General features: G+C 38.2%; 1 long non-coding RNA gene across 1 annotated transcript; it reads left to right on the forward strand.

Moving 5' to 3' along the window:
* Positions 1 to 330: 330 nt before the first annotated feature.
* LOC133451551 (uncharacterized) lies at positions 331 to 16,491 on the forward strand. Its single transcript, XR_009783171.1, has 3 exons — positions 331 to 568; positions 15,194 to 15,248; positions 16,113 to 16,491. It is a non-coding gene; the product is annotated as an uncharacterized LOC133451551 (long non-coding RNA).
* Positions 16,492 to 16,600: the final 109 nt, after the last annotated feature.

Raw genomic sequence — 16,600 nt, forward strand, 5'->3', positions numbered from 1 at the left:
TTCAAAGTGATTTGAATAATTTCAACAGTTTATTATGTTTACATTTTGGCCAGCTAGCTGCAGTTTGCTTAGGTCCCTTTTATACAATTTTATTATTTTTAAAAACAGGCAAGATATGTGTGACTTCCATGTTGTTGAGATATCAGGTGGACAAAAGTAAAGGAAGGAAGTGACTAGAATGTTTTCACCTTAAAATTATTGTTTAAAAATTGTTCTGATGTTTCATTGATTTATATCTGGGTGAACGCACCCCACTCTGACAGGGCACACCAGGCTGGCAACTACGCTTTCCAACCTCGTGGTCCTGTCCAGATCAGTCTGTGATCAGCAAGAACACATACCGCACTCCTGCAACACATCATAAGTCGGTTGGCTTGCTATTCTCCAAATGTTCATCATGCTGGACGTGCTGAAGAAATCAGAGGACCAGGTCCAAGGAAGAGAACAAGACAGAGGAGACAGGACAAGGGTAGCTCCTTGCAGGACGAGCTGTTACTCTTTCACCACAGCCACGAGAAGAAACAAGAGACAAGACTGACACCGGACTCACCATCCTCCTGCTGTACTTGTGAGCAATGTTTTATTATCTTTAGCTGCTTGCTGTGTGTCATCACTGTGATTTTCTGTCCTCATGTGCCAATAAAGGTTTGTTAAAATGTTCAACTTTTCAACAGAAATAATTATATTTACAGGTGAATTTATATAAAGCAGTGGATTTATTTATAAGGGCTGTAGAGTTTTGATTGGCACTTGGCTTAACCAAAAGTAATTTTTTTATCAGTTATCTTCATGCTAGGAAGCTTGCCGAAGCAAATGGCTCTTTGTGCCAACCGTGCATTAGCTGAATCCAGCGGTCATTTTTGATTTCGCCACTGAAATGACATTTCAAATGGAATATTCAGCCTTAAATGTTCGCAGGCAGATCCACAGCTAATCCTGCACGGATCAGCTACAGGAGCGGGTCACCACTGCTAACTTTGATTAACATTAGGGGGGATGTTTCACACGGCTTCTGGCTAATACCTAGCACGACCTTTGAGTGTGCTGTGTTACAGTAAAACTAATGAACTTTCACTGTATCATGGTTAAAACATTTTAAAGAGGATATATGTTTATTTGTAGTGATTGGCAGGCTGCATCACGGCTAACTACTTTGCTTTGGTGTAGCATGTGATTTTACCATCTTTCACCAGCTTATTGTAAACTGAAATGCTTCTTTTCCGGTAGTTTTTGTCAGGTCCATAGGTTTAGCTTTCTTTGGCTTTCTTTCAGCTGGTAAACGCAACCACATTTATTGTTATAGGCTACGTAAGCACAGTTCAAATCGCGACTTGTGCTAACGACAGCGCCGGACTGATTCTTCCGCAGCTTTACAAGAGCAGACACTTATATTCCATCTGTGCCATTTTATATAATCTATTAACCACTTTAAAGGTTTTAAGGTTACTCTCACTGCTCTAATTAACCCAATTTCCATTTACAGGAAACTAAGCTCTCAAAAACCCCACCAGTCATTACCTGTCCAACACAAAACACAACACAGACAGACAGGTTGGAACTTTTTATTCACAGCAAAGTCGATCAGCTGCTCAATTCAAATGTTCTGGCGCGTGCAGTTATGGAAGCTAAAGGCATAAGCCGGTTGCTGGCATGCCTATACATCATGAGCATGAGTGAGCATATATCTGAACGCATGTGTGTAAATATGTGTGCGCCATTCTGGCAAGAGAAGGGATGGGCACCGTTTTAATTAGTGTACTACTGGAAGCCCAAACAGTGGAATCATTGTGTGAAGGGCCACAACAGCTGCAATGGTGGTAAGCTGGCTAATAAACATGGCTCTCACTCTTAGCATGCACCCTTCCAGCTATCCCCGTTTCTCTCTCCTTCTCCTCTGTTCCTGTGCTAGTTCAGATGTCTGGAGTACCTAAAAAAGTGCAGGGTGGCATCCAAAACCGAATCGAGGAACTGGCAGAGACGACTATGTTGAGAAACGTAAGCAAGAGTTCAGCCAATTCCCTGTCAGTGGCCAATGATCTCACAAGAGCAGCATTCGGGGAACATAGATGTAAACACAGAGACAGACTGTGTAATACCTTCCCATTCATTGTACCACCAACCCTGCCCATTTTGAGAATAACTGAAAAAAGAAAACTGTGTGTTCTGTTCAAAACTTCTGAGTGGGATTTGATGTTCAGCTTATGTACCGACATCTAGAAATGAAGCAAGATGTCATATCTGTTTCTATGCACTTACGAAGACACACTACTTACAATATAGAAGTAAAACACAGTGCTTGGGAAGCTTCTCTTTTTCCCGGTCCATTTCAGAATCCACACAAACAGGACCAAACCTCAACGTCCACCAAAACTAAACTTGAGGAGGAACCGTCAAACCCCAAAACCTCACCTCAACCTGACCGCAGCGCGGCCACAGCTGGCAGTCTCTTCCATCACTGAGATGTTATAAACAATTGGTCCAGATATTGTTTTAGTTTAAGCTTCGGTCTGTCTATTTTGGCCCGACTGGAATCAACACTGGCCTCCGCGTTAGCGCGATGAATTACTGGTAAACTGTTTTAAGTTAAAAAAGAGGGCTTAAAAATGCAGTCTATTTTGATGGAAAACTTCAGGTGGAATGTTTCTCAAAGCCTGAGTTACAGTCTGATTTTTCCATCCAAATGTACCAGTGTTTAGGTGTGAGTCAGATGCTGCCAAGAGGCTTTCAAAGGCACCTTTTAGTCAGCTTCCCGGGGCATTTTAAGTTTTTGTTGAGCAACACTGACATCTCATGGACAACCAGAAGACATGCATGAACACAAAGTGTAAATATTATAATATCATCAGTACAAGTAATGTACAAAAGTTAGTTCCCCTGATAGTAGCATGTTATATTTTCGACTGTGACATCATTTTATTGAACAAATAATACTAAATACTCTTTACCTGGCTCCGTAGTATTTAAGAGAGTAAGTTACAGCTACTGTAGATGCTGATAATTATCAGTCCCTCGTGGAGGCCTGCTGATCTCTGTAAAAGCAGATGTTTCCGCATTTTGTTTGTTTCCGGACCATTCGGTTGTGTGTTAAAACAATGGCAAGAGGGAAAGGCATAAGCTATGATATTAGGGAGAAGCAACTTTTTTAACTCAAGTGAAACACTGCAAGTGAACCTAAAGAGGGCCGTGCGTATATGAATGTCCAGATTTGACCAGGATTCTTCCACAACAGTGTCAGAGATTGAGAAAGTCGTAGAGGAAATCACTTCATTATGTTATCGCCGCTGAAGGTGGATCCAAAAGCTAATGAATCATGGGGGGCATTTAGTGATGGACAAGGTTTTATTATTATTATTATTTTTAGCTTCATTTTTGTTTAACTAGACAAGTTGAAAATATTGTAAGTTGTTTTTTATAAAGCCAAGAACTTCTTTCTCATCAGTTTCTTGCTACTTGGGTCACGATTCATCTGAAGGATGAGAACTAAAACAAAATTCTCAAGAAAGCTGCCAAGTTTATAGTTGTTTTTTTAATATATTTTAAGGCAGTAAACATTTCTCTGCATCTGAAATGAAGTCAAACTATAACTAAAAGACTTAAATAATTTATTTTTACTCGGATTCATCTTTCGACAGCTTTTGTACTTGCCCAAATTATTATTATTATTATTATTATTATTATTATTATTATTATTATTATTATTATTATTATTATTATTATTATTATTATTATTATTATTGTTGTTGTTATTATTATTATTATTATTATTATTATTATTATCATTATTATTATTAATAATTCATTTATTTATTTATTTTATTATAGGACCTCGTAGGTCTTATAAGTTGTGTTTGTAAGCTCTTCTGTTCAGATATGATTGTTTCACAAGACAATTTTATTAAAAATAGTTTCTTAAAGGTTGTAATAGTCTGTATATATAGCACAACATTGATGAAATGTATTGCCTTGTACTGATCAGTGATGCCTGGTGGTTGAATGTGAAAATGTCCAGGTGTTGGCTCTCATAGAGAAATTGGTCACAGTAAGAAAACACTTGCAATAATGTTCAGAAACCTCATGAGAGACAGTTTAAGAGTTTCAACAGAATTAGAAGCCATTTGCGGACAGAGTGGGTGAAAATTCCCCAAACCTCAACCAAAAGACCCATAACTAGTACCAAAAAAACCTTTACAGGCTGTGGGAGAGGGATGGTTACTGAGAAACTTTTAATTTGGGTAATTTTTCATCTTTGTTTGTGTTTCTGTCAAGGGAAGTAGTTTAAGAGAAATTGCCCAAATGGATGCACTTAATTATGAGCATCAACACAAAATTTCTGGTCTAAACACAAAATTGTGATGTGAGCAACACCCAAAGGGAAAACAGCAGCCACAAACCTAAAAGATCACTCACAAAGTTACGACACAAACCAAAAGCAGCTGCTTATAATCCAAACGTGAAATGTTGGCACAACACAAACAGTTCTAAACACAGTTGATAACTGTTGTTCCACACCACATCAAGTTGCTGGATCCACAAAAATGAGGGCAACATGTACATGACTAGCCACAAATGAATAGCCTTAATCCCGGATGATGGGATTCCCTACCACATAAAGTTACAACACACAAGTCTATGAGGCACAAAACATAGCACAAACTTACATCGTCCTCATTATCATGTAAACAACTATAAATAATGAGGTACAAACACAGACTGTACATCTCTGGGCATACGTACATAAAACACAAATTTAATACATGAGAGGTATCCTGAAGGACATGATGGAGATGTACTGAACACAAGACTATCACATAAGAGCTGAAAGCTCATACAAAATAATATCTAAAAATCTACTCAAAATTGTAACAGATCACAGAAACACATGTCCATCAAATGTAAATGTTAAGAACACTCTTGGATTGCCGATGCAAAGCCAGTGAGTTTAGAGTTATTTTGCATCCAAAATAAATATACTGTATATTAAAATAGATATTAGACATTAACATTAACATTTGAGCTATTCCACAGTATGTTCATGACTTTTTTAACTGTTTAAGATTGGCATTCATCAAACTTTACGTCATTTTGGAGGCATTTATGTTCATACTGTTAAATCCTGCTGGATTATTCTGAAAGACATTCTCTAATTTCTTTCACATTTGTTCATGTGTTCAGTAAGGGTCACACAACTCTTTAAAAGGAATAGCACGCTACATAATCCAAATGTGTTTATTTTCAACTGTTTTTTTTTTAAATTAGGGCATATTTTCATGGGAGCCGTTGGTTTAAATCTGAAGAGCTTGTTTACCACTTTACCACTAGATGGTGCTCAGTACCTGCTTTGAGGATCAAATAGTAATCGGACGGTGATGAAACGACAAAGGATAACACTACAAAGACATTTCATTGTTGTTATCTCGTAATTGGACAGAAATAAAGTCTGGCGTGACAGTCGTCCGCTGTGTCTGATGTGTACCACTTTCATCAGTAGTAAGAACTTTGCTGCCTTACTTGAGTTTTCTTCTTTCTTTTTTTTTTAGATGAGCTCTTTGTGATGTTTTGATCAGAATACCAAGGTGGCAACAAGACAGATATGTCAAGAAATAGCATATTGTGAAAAGCATGTTCATTAGAAACACCTTCTTGCTTAATACAAGGGACAAAATGGAAAGAGCAAAATCAATCTGGAACTTATTCAATGCTCTCTGATGGCATTTCATTGTAAAAGAGACTCTATGTCCTTTTTTGCCACAATAACGTGTCACTTTTGGTGAAATATAATATAAACACAGTATTCTGGCAAAGAATTCCAAACCAAAAAGAAAGAAAGAAAGAAAGAAAGAAAGAAAGAAAGAAAGAAAGAAAGAAAGAAAGAAAGAAAGAAAGAAAGAAAGAAAGAAAGAAAGAAAGAAAGAAAGAAAGAAAGTACAAGCAGCCAAGCAAGGTGGTGCAGAGGGGGGATGATGTGGGCTTGTTTGACAGCCACAGACCAGGGCAGCCTACAGTCAAAGGTATGCAGAGGACGTTGTGGATGGATCTGACTATTCTGGAGTAAAATGGGAAAGCAACAAAAAGCTGAAACTTCACTGAAATTAGACATGCAACATGAGAAAAATTCAAAGCAGACCAGTAATGGAACCACTGAGAAGAAGATGTTGAGGTGGCCCACTCAAAGTCCCCATTTCAGCAATAGGGCAGCACAGACACCCATAGTCTGCTGACCTAAATTCATTAAGGAAACCTTGAAAAGAAGAGTGGGCCAACATCTATCCACAACATGTGAGACTGATGCAATAACACAGAAAGTCAACACTTATTCCAACAAAGGCTCATTAAATCATGAGGACACACTGTGACTTATAATAAACAATTATATGGTGTACTATACTACGACATTATTTATTCTATGTTCATTTGAGGTGGTATTTATATAATACCACCTAAGAGGCTGCCATCCTATTCATGAATGTATTTATATGTAAGCTGAATAGGTTTCACATACTTTCTCTTCAGCACTTAGATATTTGTTGAAGATTTTCAAAAGCGCTGACTAAACATGTCCTCCTTCCTGTTATGATGGATTTACTTATTGAATATTTTACCATGAATTTTTTTAATCCACCAAACTTATTTCAAGAATGGTGATGGATTCACACAGTCTTAGAAAAGTGTATTTCTTACTGCAGTTTACACTGTAATCTGAATCTTAAATTGAGTTTAGTGTTTGACTAAAACATAATGCCTATTGGTTTGTTTTCATGATAGCCATATTTTTGTGATCACGAGTTCTAATGCACACGATTTCTTTCATTTGTGGTACACATACGGTATATGATCATGTTAATGTATACTGATTATTTTATAATTATTATAATACTAATTATCATTATTGTTATTGTTATTATCATCATATATTTTTAATATGCATTTTAATAAGTGTGACTGCTGTTTTAGCAGGGCCACTTTTAGAAAATGGAATTTATAGCTCAAGAGATTTGAATAAAGGAAAACCATTGCACTGACATCCTGCAAGAAAGAATATATTGTTATAAGCGCCCCTTAACCCTCAAAGGGGGAACCACACCTTTAAACTGTGGGGGGAGAGGGTGGGCGGGTGGTTCGCTTAGCTGGCTGAACAAATGACACCACCTTTGAGTTTGTTGAATTTTGTCAAGAAAAAAAAAAAAAAGCAAAGTTCAATTGGCGGATTATCATACAATGTGGGGACCGTTTTAGCGAGTTTGTCCCATGAAGCTCTTCTTATGTTCAAGTCCTGATAAAACTCATCAACCCCTGCCTGTCCTCATTAAACGCAGACATACACATATGCCCTGCTCAAATGACAGCCATAACAACAGGGATCAATTAAAGACTGGTGACATCACCTCTAAGTCTCGGCACAGCTCCTCTCCCAGAGGGCAAATGAGGAACGAATTCCCATGTGTGTAATTCAATTCATTTGCTGCTGCTTCACATACAATGGCTTGACTTTCCAGTAAGTGTCAGTCACCTTAACAGTTAAGCAAGGGATTTGCAACGTGGTGGCAACAATCATTTCACATGCTGTCATGATGGTACAGAGGATAAAAGGCCTCTTCACTTTTAAATCACATGGACAAGCTGAATGTCCTTTAATGATACCTCTGGTCCTTTTGTCTTGCTTTTCTTTCTCTCTATGCTATGTAATGAGTCTGTAAAATATACATGTTAAGAATAACTGGACAGGAAATCACAAGGTAACACAGAAAAGTACAGCATACACCAAAGAGCTCAGAAGTCTCAGCTCTGACACAAAATCACCCCTATGAGGATGTGGTGGTTGACATTTAGCTGCAAACTCCTTCTACAGCATTGATTTAAGATACCAAAATGAAAGTATGACATGTGAGCCTATTGGACTTGCTACGATTTCAAAAGACATAAGTATGCTTTTTCAAAAGACTGTGAAAGAAACATTCTGACATCACAAAAATAAACCAAAAAGGGATTTGGGTTTTTCATTTTATTCTGCAGCTACAGTTTTAAAAGTGAGGCAGCATTCAACACTGTAATTTTGATTATCACATGCATCATCCAGTCACCTCTATTCTTTGAAAGTACCTCTTCTTTTACGAATGGCCTTTACAGAGGACTTTACACACATGACTGTGTAATAAATCCCTAAACCAGGTTATGAAAATTGTTTTGACCAGAATTATCACCAGTCATCCTCTGGGGATCGATGATGTCTTTAAAAGCTATCAACGGTCCATCAGTGAGTGATGGATGTGTTCTGCATGGAGCAAAGTGGTGCACTGACCTTACATACAGTATATACTGCTTTGGTGTATAGAAATGACAGTTGAATGTTTTTCTTGCTTTAAATAGCAAAAAGTTAAAGTTTAGAAATAACCATAACCGACATGACTTCATAAACTGGATAATCTTAACTTGATTATTCTAAAACAATCATTTTACACCCCCTTTTGACATCATGGGTCCTTGTGAATTGTCTGCACGAGTAATCAGTTTAGCTGTGAACAATCAGTCATCAGTTTTGTTTGAGGAGCGGTTTATTTTGGCCTTCCAGATCTGTCTTTGGAGGCCAAACTAGGAAGAGATGATGTCATGATGGCTATCGTTTACAATCCTCCAGCTGCACAAGCCTTCTCCTCTCCTGAGGCATGACCTCAGCCTGTGTGTAAGCAGGGAACAGCTGCTTAATGATCTGATCAGAAATAATCAGCTTTGATAAAATACAGGGCCGTAAATGAGAGAGGAGCAAAGGTGTTTCTTTAGGAAACTTTTTTGATCAGATAAACATGGGAACAAGTTAAAGGTTTGTCTGCCACAAAATGTTGACTCATGACATTGAACTCATTAAGGTTTAGTGAAATCAATGAGTTGGAGTTGGAAAAAAAAAGAGTCCGAATAAGAATTTGGAAATCGACGCAGAGCCTACGTCGTAGGTTACGTAGCCTACGGCGTAGGTTACGTAGCCTACGGCGTAGGTTACGTAGCCTATGGAGTAACCTAACAGCCTTTACTCCGGCGCGATTCTTCGCAAACAACGGACAAAAAAGGGATTATGTACATTCACTGAGTGAATATTATGAAAGTAAAACATTTTTCGCTAGAAATCTAATCAAAACGCATTTTTATGCAGAAACTAACTCAAAATATTGATTTTATTCACAAAAAAAAATAAGAAATGTCCGCCATGTTTTTTTTTTTTGATTCAGTCCGCAAATGACGACGAAAAGCATTCTGGGAAATTTTCATACCCCCTCGCTGGCGAAGTCAGCATCTGAAAACCCTTGATTTGAAGGGGCTATCCTCAGCCCCTCGCCCTCGATATGCCCCCTCCCCCTAGGTGAAAAGAGGAATTGGGACACTACTACCCTCACGGGAACGCGCACAATTTAGGGGGAGTGAAGAAAACAAGGGCGAGGGGGAGAATTGGGACGCAGCCTAACACTTACTCTGATATATTGTCCTGGATGTGGTCAGCCGGTCTCAATTCAGTTAAAAATGGGGTTCTCAGTCAACATGTTTCAAGTTGTAGTTTATAGAAGCCTAAACGGTAAAGGAGACTTTTGACCAAAAGCACCAGCAGCTCAAGTGACTGGGCAATATGAAGGAGATAAACAATGTATTGACCCCACGGTCTTTTGCATTTGTTCTCAAATGTGATCTCTTTTGAGCCTTTGGTGATGTTATTTTAACCTAACGATTATATGAATCTCCTTAGAAGTCCTGGCTTCTTTGTGAAATGCCTGTTTGTTAAATGCTAATATCATGCAGATTTTGGTAGGTCTCATGGGACAGCTGCTCACATCTTCTAGGCCCGTGTAAATGGTGAAATGGTCCTCAAGGTGACGATGCATTTCAAGAATGATCATTCAAGCACAAACCAGACTATGCACTCAATTCAATGTTTGAAAAGAGATCCTCATATCGGAAAACAGGATGACGGGATTCACTAGATGTCCAATACTTTACAGTAGATAAATATTATAGTTAATCAGTTTTATAGTTTCTGTGGTCAAAATGGAAGTGAGTTAGTAAAAGTCTCCATAATTTCTAAAGGCCCAGTGGTCAAAATATAACATGGCCAAAACAGTTAATGGGATGGATGGATGGATAACATTAGTGTTACTGATGTGCAGTTTCTGTTTTTACTTTGCAAGAAATGTTAAAGTAACCCTTTAAGGGTGAACTGAAAGCATGAAGCTTAAGACGCACGTCTTTCCTCTTATGCTCTGGCAAGATCGTGCGTATGTTTCAGTTCTGATTAATAACTCTGTTGCAAATCGCAGCAAGTTGTGTTGCATGAACGTCCCCATACTTTGAAAAATAAAGCAATCAAAGAGTCATTCAAAGGGAAATGCTCTGGATTCAAGACCAATCAATTTAACCTCTAATGCAAAATATCCACAGGATATTTTGAGTTTCAAAATCCATGTTACTTATATCTCTTTGTATAATTTTATTTAACCAATATTATCTTACAAAATGTACACATTGAAAGAAGAGACACAAAACATGCCTTTGTCTCTCTTTTTAGAAAGCCCCTGTACAGCAGGACAGCTGGACTAAACACAGGTGCACTGTCGTGTCGCAGCACCCAAACAAACTTGTATCACCAGTTGGGTGAAGTTCAACTTGTCACGAGCCCTTTTGTTACAAATGTGCTGGAACTGCTTTGATTGCAATCTGTATCTACTTGCCGGAGATGTCTCAATAACCTTTGGAGCATTCCTTCCGGTCGAGATTTAAGGAAACTCGGTGTATGTGTGTGCTCAACCCTCCGACAAAACTGTGAATGTTAAATGGGGCATACAGTATATAAATTAGATTTATCAGAGAGAGAGAAAAAAGCAATGCAATCACCTCCAAATGTTGACCATAAATTTAAAAATGTGAAGCAAAAACAGCTGGTATTAGTACTACCTCCCTTTGATTGGTGCATCTGCTGTCTCTGTGCAGTGAAGGTAGGGGAGGTAAACCAAGAGGCCCTGGAGACAACATTCAAATATTACTACCCTCAATATTATTTGTAGAAGGACTTGCAAAAAGCTGGGCCAAATGAGCCACCCATTTGAAATGTGAGCTAGCCTGATGCACTGCTGTCATGCCTTGCATTGCTGCAAAAAAAAAAACGGTCTACCTGCCAAGAGCCCTCGGACGGCAAAATGAATCGCATGCGTGAAGCAGAGTCATCTACGTTGGTGTGTCAGTCATCGTTAGGAGTTTCATGGAAGTCTGTGGAGCTGATGCTGTAATCAATCCTGACCCGTGAGTCCTCTCTTCCTCTGTCTGGTTGGAGACAGGCAGCTGTCCAAGGTTTCTAAATGGCTCCATCTCTGCAGGAACTCTGACCTAATAGAGATTACTACTAATGTCCATGTCCTGTCTGCAGGACATGAACATTAGTAGTTTCGGGCTATGGCAGCAGAGAAGTACCTGGCTATTTCAAGAGCCTCTGCTCTTATTTTAGATGAAGTCATCTTTCCTTCCTGCTGTCTTGTATGATTGCGATTTCTGTGCTGGTGCTAGCAGTAACACTGGAGTTCAAAGGAAAAAAAAAGAAATGCATTTTCAATATCGTTTTTTTAATCAATCTTTTTTTAAAGGAAAGAAAGGGAATTGGTTTGTCTTTTGCATGGTCTTGGAAGCTTGGTAGAAGAAAAAAAAAAACAATGTTGCCAGGTTCCGAGCTATGCGTTTGTTCAGAAACACAGACGTTCTCATCAATCAACGCCCACTGCTGGGATCTACATGTGGACTGAAGGAGTGATGCTGTCAACAATGGTGGCTTCTGTCTGCCTAGCTGGTCCAAATTGCTGAAATTTGCTCACAAAAGAGGAAAATTACAGACACTTGATACAGTCACATACCAAATAGTTGTTGTTGCTTTGATGGCAGTGTGACCTCATTGTCGTAATCATGTTTGAACGAGAACAGTAGTGCTTTTTAGGTACCTTACTAATCATGTAACATTTACGTTTTTAACACAGTCGGACCTACATGCTGTCATATCAGTGGAGGAAGACCAACTCCCCAGTGGTATCTGATCTGCTTTTTAGAGGTATAACTCAAGTTCTTCAATATAGAGAACCCCAGAGCTGCCCTTTTTCTTTTTTTAAGTGCCAAAACTAAATGAATGAGGAAAATATAACACATACACATACACACACACACACACGTTTTCGGTGTATATGCTCACATTAAGCAAAATACTGAAAAATAAAATCATGCAACCATAACACCAATCACAATATACAGTAGTAACCATTTACCGTCCTTTCTAACATTCATTGCAAGAACTACTCAAAGACATATCTGCGTACTGATTCAGATAAACCGTTAGCACAGAACAAAAGAGCAGAACTCACCCTGAAACCACTCAGTTTAAACAAACTTGTGTGAAAATAAAAGCGCACTCCCTCTCTCAATTCTACAGCTTCATATATCACGGCATAAAGAATGTTTTAGAATGAATACATCTGCAAATGAATGTAACACAAACAAATTATGCTACATCATTAATTCCTTCACAAAAACTGAGCCAAAATGCAGGAAAAGTGTATGAAATAGTAAGTACACCCCTACTGCTTCCAATATAAATTTAGTAATGTAGTACAAGCAGTATTAAAGTGCTACCAGCCATATGAACTTTATTAATTGATCATCATTTAGTGTAACCACATCTGTAAAGGCATCATGTTTTTACAGTTTGTTGATCTTGAACACTCAAGTGTGATTTAGCACAATGCCAAAGAAATAAAGAGACAAGTTGTGAACTTAAAGAAGTCATTGTTGTAGTTCATCGATTTGGGAAAGATTTTAAACCTATTTTCAAACCACTTGGAGTCTGTCTCTGCAGTTCAAAAGACTCTTCACATGTGCAAAACATTCAAGATAGTTGTCAGACTTTGCAGATGCAGATAAATCAAAAAGTTCACCCCAAGGTCAGAGTGACAAACTGCAAAAAGTTGCATATGAAAAGACCAACAAACCACTCAGACTGGTACGATATACCTTAGACAGAAGAGACCAAAGTTGAAAAGATTGTACTGTTTTTTATCCATTTTCTGTAACATACAGTACAGCACCACTCTTGAAAAGAATCAAACATAACCCATCAGGACTGACACCTTGTGTCAGTTGTTAAGCACGGTGTTGGACTTGCCATGACTTGGTCTTGTTTCGGTTAAGCAGGGCCCAGGAACCTTTTATGCAAAGCTACAACCATTCTCCAAATATGCTAGACTCAAATGTGAGACCACCTACCTGAGAGGTACAGTTTGGCTGAAACTGGATCATGAACAAAAGAAAAAAAATTCCTCCACAACAGTGTGAGAGACTGATAACGTCAAACACAAACAAATAATTCAAGTTATTGCTGGTGGTACTTACTTTTGCAGACACCTAATCTGCGTTTTGACTTATTTTTTCCTTAATAAACAAGGTCTGTGCTTGGTATGTCAATGACTTTTTTTTTAATCTTCATCTTACAAACCTGGAAAGGATCAGTTTGTTGGTTTTTTTTAATACCCTAATACATAAAATTCCCACATTAGAAGACAGCTTTCATAATTTTTTCATAGCTGTTGTCTAAAGTATTCTTATATTTCTTACATTAAGTTCATTTGTATTGCAAATAATGAATTACACATACTTTTCCTGCACGTGTCTTCTACATCGCTTTACATCCTGACATAGATTTTGCTACACAGAGTGTTATTCTCTGGCTCCACTTGCACCACGAGGTCGGTCAATGAATACTGTGTGAATAATAAGCATGAAATATAGCCATTACAGCTCTCGCTGTCCATTTTAAAGGATCAAGGAGAAAAAACATTTGGGCAGATTCCTTGACACTAATATCATAAGTAGATAAGCAAGTAGAGTAAGTCATGGTAATTCATTTTTATTTGAATTGCTCACATAATCTCAATCCGTGCAACTGCACGAGTGAATTTGTATGACTGAAAATGCAATTGTTTTTTCTTTATTTTTATGTAAACTGCTTCAATAATGAAAATATTTGCATTGTGCCTGCTTTATGTGGCATGAAAAGAGCTTGGCTTGCACTCCCCTACCAAGTAATCAAATTTCCCGACAAATCTTTTGAGAATCTGCAGCATCTTGTTTCTGTCTCCTTCAATGGTTGCAAAATTAGATTCTGGAGAGTGGAGATTTAAGTGTCCTGAGCAAAATGAATGTGATTTGACTAATATTACACTAACCCTGATTTCAATGTGCAACCATCATGGATAACTACTATCTGTCATTTTACTAAGATGCTAGCTTCCTTTTTTCTTTTAACCGATTTTCGCAATAATCATTGTGTTCGAAAGAATTCATAATAATAGAAAAAAATGTATTTAAATATCAAAGAGAGTAATTTGATTAGTCGAGGTCTTCTTTACCTTTGCTTTTTCCACTGTGTTTTATCTCTTTCATGGGGATTGAATTACACTGAAAAGCAAACCAGATGACCTCATAAGCAGAAACTCCACGAGACCTAACATCCGTTCTTAACCTTCTTGCTTTTTTTCTCTTTTTTTTAAAAATCTCTTTAGTCCTACGATCAGTGTCACAACTAATAGTAACAGGTCTTTCGTCCAGTTTTTTTTGTTGACATGTACTCTGGCAATAGAATGTCGACGAAAAGAAAAATAAATCATAAAACTGGCGTACCACCATACAAAACATTATTATTATTAGTATCATTATGGTGGTGGTCTGGTATTTGTTTTTGGCCATTTCTTTTCTTTTTTTGTTCATTCTGTTGTTGATTTGCTGGTGTGTTTGGCTTTAACCGTCAGGCAGATGGCTCCACGTTTCATTCTGTAACCATCATCTGTATACAGACAAGTTCATGGTTGACTCAGTGACTGAGAAGTGGTCATATCATATTAGATTTTTGAAAACATTGTGCATAATGATCAAATATCTTCACTTTGGTCTTTTCTACTGAAATTACATTCATCCAGAGGTTGTATGGTGTGCTCAAATGCCAAGTTGCCACTCTAAGGGTTCTTTTTTGGTTGCACATAGACACCCTTTTCCATTCAATGTCACATATTTTAAACACTTGTGAAATTCCTCCAATTCTTTGTGTGGCAGAAAAAGGTTTAAGAACCACTGATTTAATTCCAACACACAAAGAGACATTTGTTCACGCTGACTGTTGTCTTTTCTGCAGCAGAGCTGAAGAACCAAGACAAGATCGCCAACATAATCAAGCTGCCCACACCGAGGTGTGTTCAAAGTGGTCCTGAGATACCAGGTGGGAGGTACATGCTTCAACTTGCTAGAACCTGCATTTGTGGAGCAGCGGTACAACGCGGTTGCAGAGCCATGTTCAAGCCCTTTAAACAATGTCGCCAAGCTCATTCTAGAGAGAGGAAAATGTCATCTTCAAACTATTCCATGTTTGTAAACTCTTTTTGTGATCGTACTGAAACGACATGTGGCATTTTGTGACAGGAACAGTTAGGGACAGTTTTATTTATTCATTTATTTATTTTCATCAATATACTACAACTCCACTCCTCTCACAGTACAGTGAGAGTCCAAATTCTTTTAAAATCTTAATCACAGATTAAAGGGCTACAACAATTTCTTCTCTGTGATCGTTGCTGATTGTTGATGTCTTTTCTCCTTGGCATTGTGAATGCTCCAGGCACACCTGAATGCTTCATAATAATAAAGTGCTTTTCTGGAAGTGTCTGCACTTGCTGATTAGCCTTTAATTAGCAGCGCCTGGCTTCTATCTAATTACAATAGAAGTCAAATGAAAGTCCTTGTTAAAGTAAAATCTAACACAAAGCAAAAATCCATAATAAACAGCATTGTTGAATATCCCAAGTCAATAACTTTGCAAATATTAAAGTAAAATGTTCATCATTAAAATGCTACAGGTTAATTACACTGCCGTAATGACATTACATGCCACAAAGCATGGTAGTCTTTATAAACTCAGTAGGATCTTCCCTGTAATAGAACCATAAATCTGTGTGGTCTAATGAAGGTGCAGCTGCCATATGCTTTCTGTGTGTGTGTGTGTGTGTGTGTGTGTGTGTGTGTGTGTGTGTGTGTGTGTGTGTGTGTGTGTGTTTTAGAGGGGAATCCTCCTGCTAAAAGTTTTAGAGGGACCCTTCCTCCTGTTCCCACTCGTCATGACCACCAGCATCATCATCATCATGCTCGTCCCTCCCCTCCTCCCTCTTCACACTGTTTTCCCAGATTTATTCACGTGCAGCTCGCGCCGCCTCACTCAGACATGCTGTCGCCAGCGCCGTGACGTCACCCGCGCCGGGAGACTTCTCCGCTCCGACCGTTTTCCTCCGCCTGTCTTGGTGATAATCTAGTCCCTCCTCACCGCGGCAACGCTGAACTTGAGCAAGGAAGCATCATAATTGGAAATTGCTATTTTTAAATTACTTTTTTTTTTGCATTTCACTGTAAGAAATCGTGAATCTGTAGAAAAAAACACTTCTGTTAAACCCATAGTCATGTAGCTATGTTAAAATGATGAACAATCTTTAATAAAGGATCTATCTGTGACTAATTATTGGAGTGATTAGTCCAGTAAATTTGTATAGTGTTT

Source organism: Cololabis saira, chromosome 1 (assembly GCF_033807715.1).
Source record: "Cololabis saira isolate AMF1-May2022 chromosome 1, fColSai1.1, whole genome shotgun sequence".
NCBI classification, from domain to species: domain Eukaryota; kingdom Metazoa; phylum Chordata; class Actinopteri; order Beloniformes; family Belonidae; genus Cololabis; species Cololabis saira.